Consider the following 17,013-nt stretch of genomic DNA (forward strand, 5'->3'; position numbering starts at 1 on the left):
GTTACGGGCTGTGGCATGAAACACAGGGTAGGTTTCCAACCATCCCGTGGTGGCTTCTACCATGGTTAGTACATAGCGCTTGCCCTGGCGGGTTTGAGGCAGTGTGATGTAATCAATCTGCCAGGCCTCCCCGTATTTGTACTTAGACCACCGCCCCCCATACCAGAGGGGCTTCACTTGCTTGGCCTGCTTAATGGCAGCGCACGTCTCACAGTCACAAATAACCTGAGAGATACTGTCCATGGTTAGATCCACCCCTCGGTCTCATGCCCACTTATAGGTGGCATCTCTACCCTGGTGGCCTGAGGCATCATGGGCCCATCGTGCTAAGAATAACTCTCCCTTATGCTCCCAGTCGAGATCTATCTTCAACTCCCCTATCTTTGCAGCCTGATGTACTTGCTGGTTGTTTTGTTGCTCTTCATTGGCTCTACTTCTGGGGACATGGGCATCTACATGGCGAACCTTCACAGGTAACTTCTCTAACTGAGTAGCGATATCTTTCCACTCTTCCGCAGCCCAAATTGGTTTTCCTCTGCACTGCCAGTTGGCCTCTTTCCATCTCTTCAGCCATCGCCATAGAGCGTTGGCTGCCATCCAAGAATCGGTATACAAATAGAGCCTTGGCCACTTCTCTCTCTCTGCAATACCTAGGGCCAGCTGAATAGCTTTGATTTCAGCAAATTGACTGGATTCACCCTCTCCTTCAGTAGCCTCTGCAACCCGTCGAGTGGGACTCCATACAGCTGCTTTCCACCTCCGTTTCATCCCTATGACGCGACAAGAACCATCAGTGAATAGAGCGTAACGTGTTTCTTCTACTGGCAACTGATTGTATGGCGGAGCTTCCTCAACCCGGGTCACTGGCTCTTGTTCCTCATCCGCGACACTAAAGTTTTCACCTTCGGGCCAATTTGTAATTATTTCCAGAATCCCAGGGCGATTTAACTTCCCAATTCGAGCGCGCTGCGTAATGAGGGCAATCCACTTACTCCAAGTAGCACTGGTGGCATGGTGGGTAGAGGGAACCTTTCCTCTGAACATCCATCCCAGCACCAGTAGTTGGGGTGCCAGAAGGAGTTGTGCCTCTGTACCAATCACCTCCGAGGCGGCTTGGACTCCTTCATAGGCGGCCAAGATTTCCTTTTCTGTTGGAGTATAGTTATCTTCAGACCCCCTGTAGCTCCGACTCCAAAATCCCAATGGTCGGCCTCGGGTCTCGCCAGGTAGCTTTTGCCAAAGGCTCCAGGACAGACCATGGCTCCCGGCTGCAGAGTAGAGCACGTTCTTCACATCTGGTCCCGTCCTGACTGGACCAAGGGCTACAGCATGAGCGATCTCCTGCTTGATCTGGACGAAAGCTTGCTGCTGCTCAGGGCCCCAATGGAAGTCGTTCTTCTTGCGGGTAACCAGTTAAAGGGGTCTCACAATCTGACTATACTCAGGGATGTGCATCCTCCAGAAACCTATAGCACCTAAGAAAGCTTGTGTTTCCTTCTTATCAGTTGGTGGGGACATAGCAGTGATTTTGTTAATAACATCCGCAGGAATCTGACGCCGTCCATCTTGCCACTTCACCCCCAAGAACTGAATTTCTCGGGCAGGTCCCTTGACTTTGCTCTTCTTAATGGCAAATCCGGCTTCCAGGAGAATATGAATTACCTTCTCTCCTTTCTCGAACACTTCTATTGCCGTGTTCCCCCAAACAATGATATCATCAATATATTGTAAATGTTCTGGAGCCTCACCCTCTTCTAGTGCAGCCTGGATCAGTCCATGACAGATGGTAGGACTGTGTTTCCATCCCTGGGGCAGTCGGTTCCAGGTATACTGCACTCCCCTCCATGTAAAAGCAAACTGAGGCCTGCATTCTGCTGCCAGAGGAATGGAGAAAAACGCGTTAGCTGTATCAATGGTCGCGTACCACTTTGCTGCCTTGGACTCCAGCTCGTACTGCAGTTCCAGTATGTCCGGTACAGCTGCACTCAGTGGTGGAGTCACTTCATTCAAGGCACGATAGTCCACAGTCAATCTCCATTCTCCATCAGATTTTCGCACAGGCCAGATAGGGCTGTTAAAGGGTGAGTGGGTTTTACTGACCACCCCTTGGCTCTCCAGCTCTTGGATCATTTTGTGGATGGGGATCACGGCATCTCGATTCGTCCGGTAAAGCCTGCGGTGCACTGTTGAGGTGGCAACTGGCACTCGTTGCTCCTCTACCTTCAAAAGTCCTACTGCAGATGGGTTCTCTGATAGTCCAGACAAGGTATTCAATTGTTTAATACCCTCTATCTCCACTGCAGCTATTCCAAAAGCCCACCTGAATCCCTTAGGATCTTTGTAATAGCCATTCCGGAGGAAGTCTATGCCCAAAATACACGGAGCCTCTGGACCAGTCACAATCGGATGTTCCTGCCACTCCTTCCCAGTCAAGCTCACCTCAGCTTCCAACAAAGTCAACTGTTGTGATCCCCCCGTCACTCCAGCAATGGAAACAGGTTCTGTCCCCACGTGTTCCGATGGCATTAAGGTACACTGTGATCCAGTGTCAACCAATGCTTCATAGTCTTGTGGCTCTGATGTGCCAGGCCATCTGATCCACACCTTCCAAAAAACCCAGTTCTCCCGTGCCTCTTCCTGGCTGGAGGCAGGGCCCCTCTAAGCCAGATTGTCCTTCTTTCCTTGGGCATATGCCTTAGAAGTTCCTTCAAGGGGATCGGACATGTCATCGTCATCAGCATACTTAATATCTCGGCTACGAGCGACCGGAGCTGCTCTCTTTTTGGTGATACTTCCTCTTTTCTTCAAATCACGCACCCGTTGTGCCAAAGCAGTGGTGGGTTTTCCATCCCATCTCCTCATGTCTTCTCCAGACTCACGCAGAAAAACCCATACCTCAGCCTGTGGGATGTACCTTCTCTCCCCATCAAAGGAGCGCCAGCGCTGGACACCAGGGCCTCTAATTTGTACAGCTGAGATTTGAATAAGGTCCTCCTTAATCTCTTCCCGGATTTTTTTATGATTCTCCTCTATTTTGTCCTCTAGTTTCTGCAGTCGGGTTTCCACTGCTGCAATTCTGGCATGAGTTGGGCCATGCACAGCATCTGCATACGCTCGAAGCTTCTTCGCCATATCGAGCACAGTCTCAAATGTATCATCCCGCTTCATTATTGCTAGGGCAGAAGCGTATTCAGGTGGCCCAAGTCGCACAAGTTTCCTCCACATTACAGGTGTGCATGGTACCAGGTCCGGATTCCTAGTTGTTGTGTCACCTGAGAAAATGAGCTCTGCCACCGCCATCTCTCTCAGGCATTGGATCCCCTGTTCTATGGTCTTCCACCGTGTCTGCTGCATATAGAGATCATCCGTACACAGGTATCGTTCTGCTACACTTCTTAGGACCCGTTCCCAGAGGCTGTGAGGGTTAGCCCCCCTCATCATACCTTGATCGATGACAGGATCATGTGACAGGGATCCCAAATGCCTCGCTTCAGTACCATCCAAAATCGTAACCTCCCCTGCAGCATCCCAAAGGCGGACTAACCAACTAATTATAGATTCGTCAGGTTGTCGTCTGTAATCCTTTCTTAGGCCTCTGAGGTCCTTCAGAGAAAAGGAGTCAATATTAGCTCCAGATTCTGTGCCCCTTGATGTGGCCTCTGATTTTGGTGAGGGTCCTGCTCCTGCATCATCATCATCATCCTCCACCTTTCGATCGGTCGCATCATCCTCATCATCCTCCACCTTTCGATCGGTCTTGCCTTTACACTTTCCACCTCTTGTATTAGCTGCAACAGCCATGGTTTGGGGCCTATTGTCTGATTCAGCTGCTAGCCTGGAGCCTGGGATGTTACCTGCAGCCTGGGTCACTGGGATAGTAACTAACTTATCTCCCTGTTCCCTTTCTGCTATCTGCTGCTCCACAGTATCTAGCAGAGTACGGTAAACAAATGCCAAGGCCCAGCTCACTGCAGTAACCCTTTCCTCCTTAGTATTACCATGGCACTTCTCCCTCAAATACTTTGCCACCTCGACTGGATCCTGAATTTGATCAGATGGAAAGTCCCAGTCTATAGGATCAGAAAATTCCTTTAAAGTCTGGCCCATAACCTCCCATTTGCTACTCCAGTCAAAATTTTTCCTGCTTTGTTTTACTCCTGAATCAGGAGTCTCTCTAACCCCTCTAGAAATCTCAGCTTTCGTTTTATATACACTCCAGACAGTATAGAAAAGGCTTAATAAATTAAATGCCAGAAAGATGGTTTCTATCAAACTCAGGGGAAATTCAGTATTTTCTAATAGAGATGTCAACAATTTGGAGGAGAAGAAGGAGGACAAAGGCTGAAAAGCCCCTTCCCCTTCTTCTCCCCAAACAAACCGAGTACACAGCCATAACAACAATCCATACATTCCTGAAATAAAGTCCAGCATTTTTATCCGACACATCATCACACATAAGACCAGCACAATGACTATTCTGGTTAGTGCCCCCCGCTTACAAAAGCTACTTATTAGGGACAACATTAGAGCTATTTTTGGGTAAGGAAATAACCCTAGGGACCACAAAAGTATTAAAACTTCAAAAACCCCTAGGGACCAGAAATACCGGCAAGCTTCCACTCCAAATGACATTATGAATCACCAATATGCCCACAAAACAACCAAAACCAAAATATTATTGTTATAGGTTTTTTTTCCACTGTTTTTGGCCTCCCTTTCCCGGCCAATGCACCAAAAAATATACTGTCCTGGTTTAGGACAAAATTAGGGGAAATCTCCAAAAGGGAGCCCCCCAAACAAAACAAACCTCCAACCACCCCTCCCCCAACACCGGGTTCGGGAAGGAATTTCTCGGAGGAGCAAAGTGGAAAAAAAAACCTATTTATTTACAAGTAACAAAAGAACACTCCCCAACACAAGAAAAGAAAAGAAAACAGACTGTGTTGTGAAGGGCGCTGAGCTTCTCTCGCAAGCTCCGGGTGTCCTGGACGTCTCAGGTCAGGTCCGGAGCCGTTCCAGTATCTTCAGGGGAGGGTAAGAAAGAGGGAACAAAAGAAAAGGAAAAAAAACAGCGCAAAAAGCAGAAAGCAAGCAAGCAAGCGGCTAGCCAAGCCAAGCAGCCAAAAGCGAAAGTGCCTGGTCACACACTCCCTCCTCTCTTCCCCGCCCCACCGCAGCAAGACGGCCGGGGGGGGGGGGGGGGGGAGAGAAAAGGCACAGCTGCCAGACACAACACACGATATTGGGATAAAGGCTGTCAACCCACGACAAGTAGGAAACTGTAACTGATGTAGAAAACCCGGTTACTTTGCCAAAGACTGTAGGTCCAAATTCCACATTGATGGACAACCTCTCAGGGAACAGGGAAACAAGAACAAGAGTGTGACAGGGAAGTGTGCACAGACACAAGCACCTTTCTGTCCCCCAGTGCGAGCCTATGTGACCAGCTCACAGGGAGAACAAAAGGCTCAGCTGGAAGAGATATTTCCACAGACTGCAATAACTATAGACTCATTAAAAGTGCATAAAGTTCCCCTTGAGACCCATGGGCCTACAGGGAGGGGGTTGAGTGCACGATTGTTAAGAAGATCAAGTGCAACGTTGCAAGGTATTTTTGTTCACCCAGGTGTTATAGATGCAGACTATACGGGACAGATATGTGCCATGGTATCAACACCTACTCCTCCTGTGACCATCCCAGCAAAAACTTGCATTGCCCAACTCATTCCCTTTAAGTCTTGTGTTCCTAAAACAGACCCAAAGCTGCGAAGAGACTGAGGCTTCAGATCGACAGGAAAACCTCAAGTGTACTAGACTCAAGTCATTTCCGATTGAAGACCAAACATAGTTTGTACACTTCAAATGCCTCAGATAAATCCGTCTCACATCAAAGTTTGTGAGATGATAAATACTAGAACAGATGTTACCATCATATCTGCCAACACATAGCCTCAATCATGGCCTACCACAGCTGTGAGGTCTGTTGTTGATGGCCTCAAGGATACCACACAAAGTTACTTAAATAGTAAACCTCTGTTAGTTAAGAATTCAGAAAGACAACCACAATTCATCTCTATGTTACTGCTGTGCCACTGAACTTGTAGAGAAGAGACGTCTTAGCGTGAAGAATTCAGGTAGGAACAGATTTTTAACAGGGGCCACTGTGCTGAAGAGCATAAAGCATCCTACATTGGCCTTGAAGTGGCTCACTGAACAGCCCATGTTGAGTTTATCAGTGGCCCCTCGAAACAGAAAAACTAAACGCCCTTAAATTCCTAGTTCAGGAACAATTAAATCAAGGACATATTGAGCCATCAGGAAGTCCATGGAGCACCCCTGTGTTTGTAATTAAAAAGAAAACAGGTAAATGGAGATTACTCCATGAGTTAAGGAAAATTAATGCAGTTATAGAAAGTATGTGTGCTTTACAGCCTGGAATGCCATCCCTAGCTATGATACCTGCTGCCTGAGACATTTTGATTGTTGATTTGAAAGATTGTTTTTTCACTATTCCCTTACATCCTGATGATATCCTAAAGTTTGCATTTACAGTGCCCCCCATCAATCATGCAGCACCAGTCGAGCGATATCAATGGAAGATGATCCCATAGGGTATGAAAAATAGCCCAATAATTAGTCAATGGTATTGTGCACAGGCACTCTCAATAGTGAGAGAACAATTCCCAGGAGCATACTGTTATCATTATATGGATGACATCTTGATAGCAACCCCAACCAAAGAAGGCCTTGTGCAGATTCAGCCAAGTTTGAAGCAAGCACTGCAAGAGTTACGGTTGCAAATTGCACCAGAAAAGCTGCAGCAGCAACCCTCATGGAAGTACCTGGGAGTTAAAATAGTAGATCAAACAATATAGCCGCAAACAATTCAATTTTCAACCAAAGTTCGGACCTTAAATGATGCACAAAAACTTTTGGGTATCATCAACTGGGTAAGACCTTACTTAGGGTTAACCACCCCACAATTATCACCTTTGTTTAATATTCTCAAAGGTGACTCTGAGTTAACCTGTCCAAGGAAATTATTCCAGAGGTGAAAACCGCACTTGAAACAGTAGAGTGGGCCATAACAAACAGACAAGTTTATCAAATATGTCCTGAAGTTTGTATTACAGTGTTTATTGTCATTGTTAATTTACATCCTACAGGAATCAGTGGTCAATGGGATGCTCAGTGGTCTGACCCACTACACATTTTAGAAAGGATCTTTTTGCCCCATCAACCTAAAAAGACATCACCTACTATTTTTTAATTAATTGCACAACTAATTATTAAATGCCGTCAAAGGTGTTTGCAGCTGAATGCTAAAGATCCCTCAAAAATTATTACAACAGTACAAGAGGAATATTTTGAATGGTGCTTTGCAAATAACACAGCACTACAAAGTGCTTTACAAAACTTTACAAAGCAAATTACTCTTGAGGTTTGACTCTTGAGGTCACACTTATCACCCAGTCACAAACTCTTGCAATTAAGTGAGACCACTGCATTGTCTCTGAAACCACTAAACCATCGAACACCCCTGAAAGGTCTCACAGTTTTTACTGATAAGTCTGAGAAAACAGGAAAAGCCATCGTGACCTGGAAAGATAACAATGAATGGCAAACGCTAGAGGGTCGCGATGGTAGATCACCACAGCTACTTGAATTACATGCTGTAGCCATGGCTTTTCAACGTTTTCCTCATGTTCCTTTAAATATTGCAACTGATTCTGCTTATGTTGCAGACATCACACAACAATTGGACCGAGCACTGTTAAAAGAAATTGATAATGCTGCACTATTTGAATTGTTAAAAACTTTGTGGCACACAATCCAAGTCAGAACATGTCCCTATTATATATTGCATATTTGGAGTCATACAAACTTGCCGGGCTTTATTGCAGAAGGTAATGCTCGGGCTGATTAGCTATCTAGTCCTGCTTGGACAGCGCCATAGCCAGATATGCTAGCACAAGCAAGAGCATCACATGCCTTTTTCCATCAAGGTGTTCGAGCCCTACAACGACAATTCCTGTTAACAAATACAGAGGCACGCAATATTGTTAATACTTGTGCTGACTGTCAAGGCCACATTGCACCACTGCAGATGAGAGTTAATCCCCATAGTCTGCAAGTCTTACAAGTTTAGCAAACAGATGTCACACATGTCGTGGAATTTGGTCGCCTAAAATACATGCATGTTTCAATAGACACTTTTTCATCTGCCATATGAACCTCAGAACACACTGGAGAAAGAAGTCACAATGCTATTGCACATTAGCGATTAGCCTTTGCTGCCCTAGGCATCCCTCACACTATAAAAACTGACAATGGCCCTACATATGTCTCACAGAACACTTGACAATTTCTACAACTCTGAGGTGTGTCACACCACACTGGTATTCCTCATTCCCCTGCAAGACAAGCCATTGTTGAGCATGCCCATGGCACTTTAAAGCGTTTCTTTGAAAAACAAAAAGAGGGAATGTGTGGTAAAACCCTGCAGAGTAGGGTGGCCAAAGCTTTGTATATGCTGAATCATCTCACGATATTGCCAAACTCCCAAAACCCTGTTATTTTAAATAATTTTTTATCATTACAGTCCTCTAGTGACATTGAGTTGCTCAAATCTAAGGTACTGGTAAGGGACCTCATTACCAATAAATGGGAAGGTCCTTGGGACCTTGTCACTTGGGGGTGCAGGTATGTCTCTATTTCCACAGATTCATTCAACGGGTACCTGCTCGGTGCATGCATCCTGCTCTGCTCTGGATCACAACCAACAACGCCTCCCTGATGGCCCCACAGCAGATGCCGTAGAACAGTAACCAGAACAACCTTTTGCACCTGCTGTATGGAAATATGGAACCTTTGGAATGACAATTTACCTATGACTTCACTTAAACCTCAAGAGTCAAACAACTAAAAGACATTACTAGCAGAAAGACGTGAAACTTTTAATTATACACCTGGAAGACCAAACTGAAACAAGAAAGCAAAGTGTTCCCTCTGATAGTTTTTTTAATTGACTTGTTTAAAACAAATAATAAATGAAACTTCCTTAAGTTTGAGTGATTCAGTTATAGATGTAAATAGCCTGCAGCATGCCACCCAGTGAAATTGTGCTCTTACTGATCTTTTTTCATTAGCTCCTGGACATGGTTGTAAAAAATTTGATGATGTGTGTTGTGGGAGAGATTTTAGATCAATGGCTGGAAAGGTTAGGCTTGTCAAGTTGGGTGAAGAGCCTCATTCAAACTGGGCTCATCACCTTTGTGTTATCATAATTGTTTTACTGATTGTGCCGTGTTTGTCGTCCTGTCTATCAAGGGCCCCATAGAGGATTACAAGGACTGCCTCTGTACTTGAAAAACAAAAAGGGGGAACTGTGACAGCTATCAGCTGGCCTGAAAGCCTCACAGGCACAAGTAACCCTGACCTTAACTCAATGAGCCTATACCTGTGAAAGAAAGGAAACATCTTTGGGAGAGAGGGCACTGAGAGGCAAAGAGACTTGACTGCAGAGAACAGACGCCAGCCAATCCCTGATGAGCATGTACACAGGCAGCTATTGGTCAGTGAATTCGGTGGCACCAAGATTCTAGCCAATCGGGGTCAACCATATAAATGCAAGTGGTGAACATTAAAGTTTTGCTACTGCCACATGAACCTCAGAGCATTGTGTCGTTTCTGTCTCAACTGCGACATTGTCTCTCCACACATGGTTGACTGAGGGTGCCATCTTGGGGGGAAGGGCTTGTCTGCCATTTTCCCTTTGTCTTTCAAGTCACAGGGTCATCAATGGAAGGCACCATTTTGAGGGAGGGGTTTCTCCATCATTTCATTTCTCTTTGATCCCAGGGAGTTCATGAGATTTCGCAATTTTGTATATAGTGATTATTTACTGTTATTTTTTGCCTGTTGCTGTTTCATTTTTTAGTAAACTGCTATTTTTTCATTTATATCTACTTGTATTCATTTCTCCTTTTTGGTGGAAAGGAAATAGTTAAAAATAAATGGGAGGTTACTAATTTTGGAGTGTTTGTCCCCTTAAATTGTCTTAAACCAAGACAGGTCTTTAAAAAAAGTAGAAATGTCCATGCAAACTGATGTTACAGCTATCAGACCAAAGTGTTTGCCTTTTATACATACCTCTTCTCTTCGATAGTATGCCAGGCTAAACAAGAGGACATTGACTTCTTTAAGGAAGGATGTAACTGGTATATTCTGAACTGGGATGGGGGTATTAAACAGCATTGATCTTGAAACTCTGGCTAAAAAGTCAGTTACAACCATTAGTGATTTGAGTACAACAGAGCAATTTTTAGAGCCCTCCTTATCTGCTTTAGGAAACACTAAGAGGTTCGCTTCAACTTTCTTTTCTGAGACAGAAAAATATCGAAATGCTGATAATGAATTACTGGCTGATGCTTCAGGAATTACTCAATGTAATGTGTCTAGCACTAAGCTGCATCCAAGCTCACTTATGGCTACAAACTACCAGTGCTGCAATAATTAGAGAATGAGGAAATGGATTTTTTACTTATTGAAATTTGAAAGGTAATTGGGGACAATGAAACTAAATTTCAGAGGGAATTTCAAACCTAGTGGTCTTCAACGAGATGTTACTATGACCCAGTCGCTAATAAGGCCACAGCTTTTTTATGGACAATAAGAAATGCTTCAGTGTATACCTAGCCTACTTCTGGGCAGGACAGAGTTAATTTTTTGCAGTAGCAGGAGGGGGCATGGTTAGTGCTCAGAGGTTATTCTATACCACCTCTGGTCATTGCTAGAGGAGGGGAGAAAAAGACTTGCTTCAGAGGGGTTGAGAAAACACAGTGGGTGGAGCAGTCCAGTATTGTTTATTGTCAGGGGCTTTCTATGTAAATAGTTTCTTTTTCTTATACCTTTTATTATTAATATTGTTGCTGTTACTGTTGGTTTTCTTATCTCATTGCTAATTCAAGTAAATTGTTCTTATCTCAGCCTGTGATCTTTGTCTTTTGTGCCTCAAATTGGTGAGGGAGGGAAGCATCGTGTGGTTTTAACAGGAGTATTACATTTGAAAATAACATTCCTAAACCACTACAATACCATATACCAAATCATTACACTGGGACTAAACCACAACAAAACCATAATCTATCCGTTGCAACACTGAACATAGGCTTTTAAAAACAATCCCACACACACGGCAAACAATTGAGGTAGATGCTTGTATGGTGAGAGTATGACAGGGACATAGATGTTAAAGTAACATTTAAAAAGCCCAAGATACCTGTTTAGAAGCAGAACAAAGCATTTGTCACTTTGAAATGTACTCCGACAACGATCCTGAATCTGTCCAGGTATACATAGGACAAGGATGTGCATATTTAAGAACCCCTTGTGCTAACAGTAAATAACACAAAGATCCAGCTTTCTAACCACTCCAATCTATAAATTTGTAACTTTATTAACATAGAAGGATGTGATGTCAACTATTTCCTACAAGAAACTGTGTTCTAGAACATATACAGCAACTTTGTGTTATATGACACTTTGTCTCCAACACCTAATGGAATGGACATTACCCTGGTCAAAAAGCTGTTGGAACATCCTGATCTACACAAACTAATAAAACAACTGATTTTATTGTTGTTAGATTCTACTTAAAAGAAGTAGAGAGAGAGATCCCCCCTCAGAACTCAGCAGCAAGCTGTAAGATTTTGAGCATCACTTTTGTGCTGAGTGTTTCAAATAGCAGAAACCTAATCCCAGTTTCTTCTGAAGCACTGCAATGAATTTAAGCTCTTCTCTCAGACTTCCCCTTCATTATTTACTTAAAGCTTAGACCTGAAACTAAAGGCAAAGTGAGTGAAGTTTTGTAGACCAAGAGAGACACATCTGAGAAATCAAGTGCTTTAGAAGAAAAAAGAGATTCCCTGAAGTCTCTACATTTCAGAACAAACATCTGCCTCAAATATGACCTAAACCTCTGTCAGATACACTTGTGAAGTGTGTCTGAATTTGCAGTATGAACCCAGCACATCCCTCTAGCAGGGAGGGATAGTCATAAACAAAAAGCAGTTCCTGTTCCCCATAACAAACATCTAACTAGCATATTAAAGACAAGATTAAAAGTTTTAAATAGAATTGATTCAAAAATACTAGTGAATAAACTAGCCACTGCAGCAAGTAGCCTAACAAAATTGAAGCAGCCTTTATAGTAATCTCTATTAGTATTAAGAACTAGCCAGTGACAAATTTCAAAAGTACTGCCAAAGTAAAGAAGTATGAAAAGGCCGAAGACCAAGACCACAAGTTGATAGTAAAAGCACTTAGTATAGTTCAAAATAATGTGTCTTTAGCTTTCAGTTGTATACAAGCACAGTTATAGATACAAGCCACAGCAACTCTAATCATATGAGAAAAAGGTGAAAGTAATTTTCCAGCTGAAATTCAAGAAATTGTGTAAAATAATGCAATTGATTTTGAAAAGAAGTTTCAATCTTAGTAGACTATGGTGAATTTCACCTATGATCCTCTTTCTAATGTAGCAACTGCCTTTGTGCTTACCGTACCTAATACCACTGTTTATGTTATCCATCCCACCATTGCCCTAGGATTAAACCATAAAAAAACAATACTCTATCCTTCAGAACATAGAGTGTAAGCACGAAAGATAAATAGAGAGTGGCAGACAGTAAACTTAGAATCCTGCATTACTAGAGAACAGATGAGATTCATTTGTGAAAGCAATACTATTAATGCTCAAGATGTGTGTTTAGACACTGAACAAAATATTTGTCACTTTGAAGTTCATCCAGTCACTGACCAGAAAACTGTGCTCGTATTTACTAGAAAAGAGTGTGTGTGTCTGAGAACTGCCTGTGCTACTGTACAAATTGATAGCAATAATGTTATTCTGTCTAGTAAAAACCATTCTAATTTCTGTATTTGTAATTTTGTTAAGATTATTGAGTGTAATTTTTCGTATTTAGTACCAGTAACATCCCACCAGCCGATTAAAGCCAATTACACACTGTATCACAGACTACCACCTACCCCTATTAAGATGAACCTTACATTAGTGAAACAATTAATTAAGCACCAAGACCTATTAGAAAGCTTAAAAGAAATCCAAAAAAGAAAAAAGAAAACCTTAATTACTGTCCAACATGATACAAAGGAAATAACCACAGTTCTACAAAGAATAAAACAAAATATATATCATCACTAGTAAAATGTGATCTTTAAGTAGTCACCAACTGAAAATAAAATCTTTAATAAGTTGTGCCACCCCATTGTAGTTTTACTAATATTAGTTAAAATAAGCTTAAAATTAAATTATCTATTATATTGTTAATTTGAAACTAAAGAATGCTACAACAAATAGCTGTACTAACATCTTCGTCAAACGTACATAATGAAACACTAAAAGACACTATCGTGAAAGTTTTCATTAAGTAAAAAAATTTACTTATTTCCTAGGAAAGGGGGGAATGAGACAGAGTAAAGATCCATTCTGAATTAGGTGAAGTGTCTAAGAAAGGTGAAAAGTCTGTGAGGCCAAAGTTGAAGGAAAAACTCGCATGCGGAGACAGCAAGGAGACAGAGAAAGAAAAACAGAAAAGACCACAAGTTCGATTTGCCCCCGACTTAGAAATTCCTTTGATAAAGAAGAACTGGTGCTAAATGTCACGCGGAATGAATATGTATGAACTTATTGTGGAACTGTATGCATATGCATTTAGAAAAGAAATAAAAGAAGACCCAAAGTCTTCAGAAGCACACTTGCCTTTTTAGAGAAGCTTGCATGCATCGTAATAAAAGCATACCAAGCTTTACAACTTTTATAAAGTTGTAAAGTTTCTTCTTTTCTCCGCAAAACAGGAAAGTTGGAAAACACTAATCACTGTCCCAAATGATGTGGAAAAAAATACATCATGTTCTAGAGCAAATAAAAAGGGATGGAGAACATAACAAGTGGGACAACTTGTTTGGATGCTGTTGGGAGGAAACAGGTAAAAGCAGAAGAATGGTGAGGAGGATGGTAGATTTGCTCAAGGGACCTTGCAGCTGGGAATACCAAGGCCTGGAGAATAACAGTGCAGGAAACTCCATGTATTATGCCTACTGCTGTTTATCCTCTGTCTGCTATGAGAAGTAGAATCTCTATGTAGAGATAACATAGGTGTTTGGAGAGACTTGGAGACCCTCTCACAGACATGCTTGAGCTCACAGTCTTAATAGATGGAGGATCAAATCTCAGAGGTCATAAAAAGTACAGAGGAGATAACAGCATAGTGGCAAACTACATGTGTGTAGGTCCTTGATAAATGGGTGCAAACAGCAGCCCTACCATCCGCTAGGAAGGACTGAATCTATTGGTGCTGTGTTCCTGCTTGTGTGTCTCCACCCAGGTGTTGCTTCAGGATCCTCCATTTAGTGAGGTAATGAAATAAATTTATTTCTTGCATTTCAGCCGTTGCTTTGTGGTTGTTTTGGCCACCTGCCTGCGTCAACTCACACAGATGGTCTCCAACCACAATGGGCATTCTGGACTTAATGTTACAACTTGTTATTGCAATATTGTTATTAATTGGAATCTGGTTTTTATTAGTAATCAGTGTATATATGTGTCATCTTTTGCCTGAGAGACATTTAAGGAAGTAATGCAAAGCTTCCAACCACTAGTAAACTAGACAGGCCTCTGTGAAAAACACATGTTAAAAGACTAAAGAAGCCCAGGAACTTCCTCTTTCCCTTCCTGCTGGGAGTGAAGTAACACGAGTGGGCGACCCTTACCACGGGGCCAGGCCGGAAAGCCCTGCTCCGGGGCTGGACTCCCTTCCCCTGGGTCCTGGATGGAGCTGGCCTTGCTAACATCTAGCTGCTTGCTACACCACCCCCCCCCCCCCAGCCTGGGGCCCAGCCAAACCCGCTGGGCCCCGGGAGCAGCCCCAGGTCGGCGCTGGGATTTTACCCCCGTAGAAGTTGTCCACAACAGTCTGGCAGGGGGAAGGAGAAACCACTAGCTCCCCCCCTCCAAGAGTACTGCTGCTGCTGAGTTCTAGCCTGGCTGATTAAATCTGAGCCGCCCCTCCAGCCACAGCTCCTGCAGTCTATAGCAGCCAGCCCAACCAGAGTCAGGTTGACGATCTGCAGGCTCCAGGCAACATGTTAATCCTTTAAGTGCTTCGATCCTCCCTCAAGTGAGAGAAAGGAACAAAATACAAGCATATAAAGGAACAAAATGAAAACATCATGGTCAGTGAGGATGAAATTAAGTCCCAGATGGGAGGGATGAGGAGATGCCTTGATTTTGGGGCTGAAATCCTCTTGTAAGCTATGGAGAAAAATACTCTTCTCCCTATAACACATAAAACTATGGGGAGATGAAGGGTTCAAATTGATATCAAGCAAAAATCTCCATACTAAAGTAAACAGACAATAAAGTAGCTCTGATCCCATGGAAAGTTTGAACAGAGAAAGAGAGTAGTCCTGTGTCCCCAGGAGAAGATGATTTTTGAGATAGATAATGAGAACTTTTGCCGTTAATCCACTCATCTTTAAAACAATACCCCATAAGTCAACATAGCCCATAAACAAGCTGTGGGAAGGCTTGTGGAAAATGAGAGGGGCTTCACAATAGCAGATTTCCCCCGGGAGGCTGCTATTCGTGACCAAATTAAGAACCACGAGAGAACTGTTTTTCCTCTTGTGGAGAAGTCTCCATAACATTAACAAGAAGAACTTTTCTCCCTAAGTAAACTGAAGAAAGATTATTTTAGAGGTAGTAAACTGACTAGAAATTTTAAGTTTTGTTTCTTTACATTGACAATGGAAAAGAAAAAGTTGTAGGGAAAAGTGTTCTGAAGGGTTTGCTTTGATTCTTATTACTTTTTTTTTCTTTTAGTTACTATTAAAAAATTTTTTATTATACCCTCTTAAAATTTTGAACCTAGTTTGTATTCTCCTAATCCTATCTCACAACAGGAAGTAAGTACATTGGTAATTGACCAGCACCAAAACCTACCACACTCTTTAATGCGTTAACCAGAAAATCTTAAAATTAGGGAAATCGTAAGTTGGCAAACCAAAACCACTACAATAGGTGTGGTACCTAATCCAACAAATAAGGATACTAACCCTTCCAGAAGTATATAAATTGAAATAATAAGTGTTTCTTTTGCCAAAATTGATAGCTAACTATGTATTATGCTCTGTTTAATATTTCTGAATATTTCTGGCTAAATTCTAACTGATTTTGATAATAACTTTGTGTGTAAACATGTAATGTATAATTATAAAATAGCTAATACTATCAAAGCACATGAGTTAAAATAGCAAACCTTGGGAGATTGATGTACCTCAACATGTTTAAGGATAATGTACACGTATGCAGTGGATACTTTTATAGCATGAAGGCAATAGATACCTGCATTACTATTTGATGAGATAACAATTGACTGAAGTCACATGGTAGAGTGTAGCAGGATGCTCTGCCTGGAATGGGGAAAACTTGAACAATGTCCTATTTGCAAAGTTATCAGAGATAAATGAAGAAGGGGGAGTCCTGCTGCTTTTGGTGTTGAACAATGCTGAAACCAGTGTGACTCATCAATCCCAAAGTTTAACACCCTGATAGTGAGATGAAGATGTGGTAGACCTGGTAAAATACTCGGATAAAGGAACAAATTATACTCCTGATAATTTATCTAAAGCTGCTGAGCTGACAAAGCTGGTCTGGAGACATATGACTGACAGTCAATCACTGTATACTATAAAAGTCCAGTCCCAAATTTTAATGTCAGGGTCTTTTAACATACATCTCCTTGACGTGTATCTGTGGAGATTCCTCCCTTAAATGGGGACACCTCTCAAGGTTACTCCTCGAGGCCAAGTAGAAGAGATTTGCTCACGATCATTGGTATGAGTGAGTAACATCAATCTCTACTCAACTGTTTTAACTAGCTATACTATTGCTTCAAAATAGTACACTATACTACACTAGACGTTATAACT

The 17,013-nt window shown here is 42.4% G+C and overlaps 1 protein-coding gene across 4 annotated transcripts in view; it reads right to left on the minus strand.

The window, feature by feature from the left end:
* LOC134431444 (transportin-1-like) overlaps positions 1-17,013 on the minus strand; it is a 102,835-nt gene that overhangs the window by 71,014 nt on the left and 14,808 nt on the right. The gene's annotated exons all lie outside the window — the stretch shown is intronic.

The sequence above is a fragment of the Melospiza melodia genome, chromosome W, assembly GCF_035770615.1.
Source record: "Melospiza melodia melodia isolate bMelMel2 chromosome W, bMelMel2.pri, whole genome shotgun sequence".
Classification (NCBI taxonomy): domain Eukaryota; kingdom Metazoa; phylum Chordata; class Aves; order Passeriformes; family Passerellidae; genus Melospiza; species Melospiza melodia.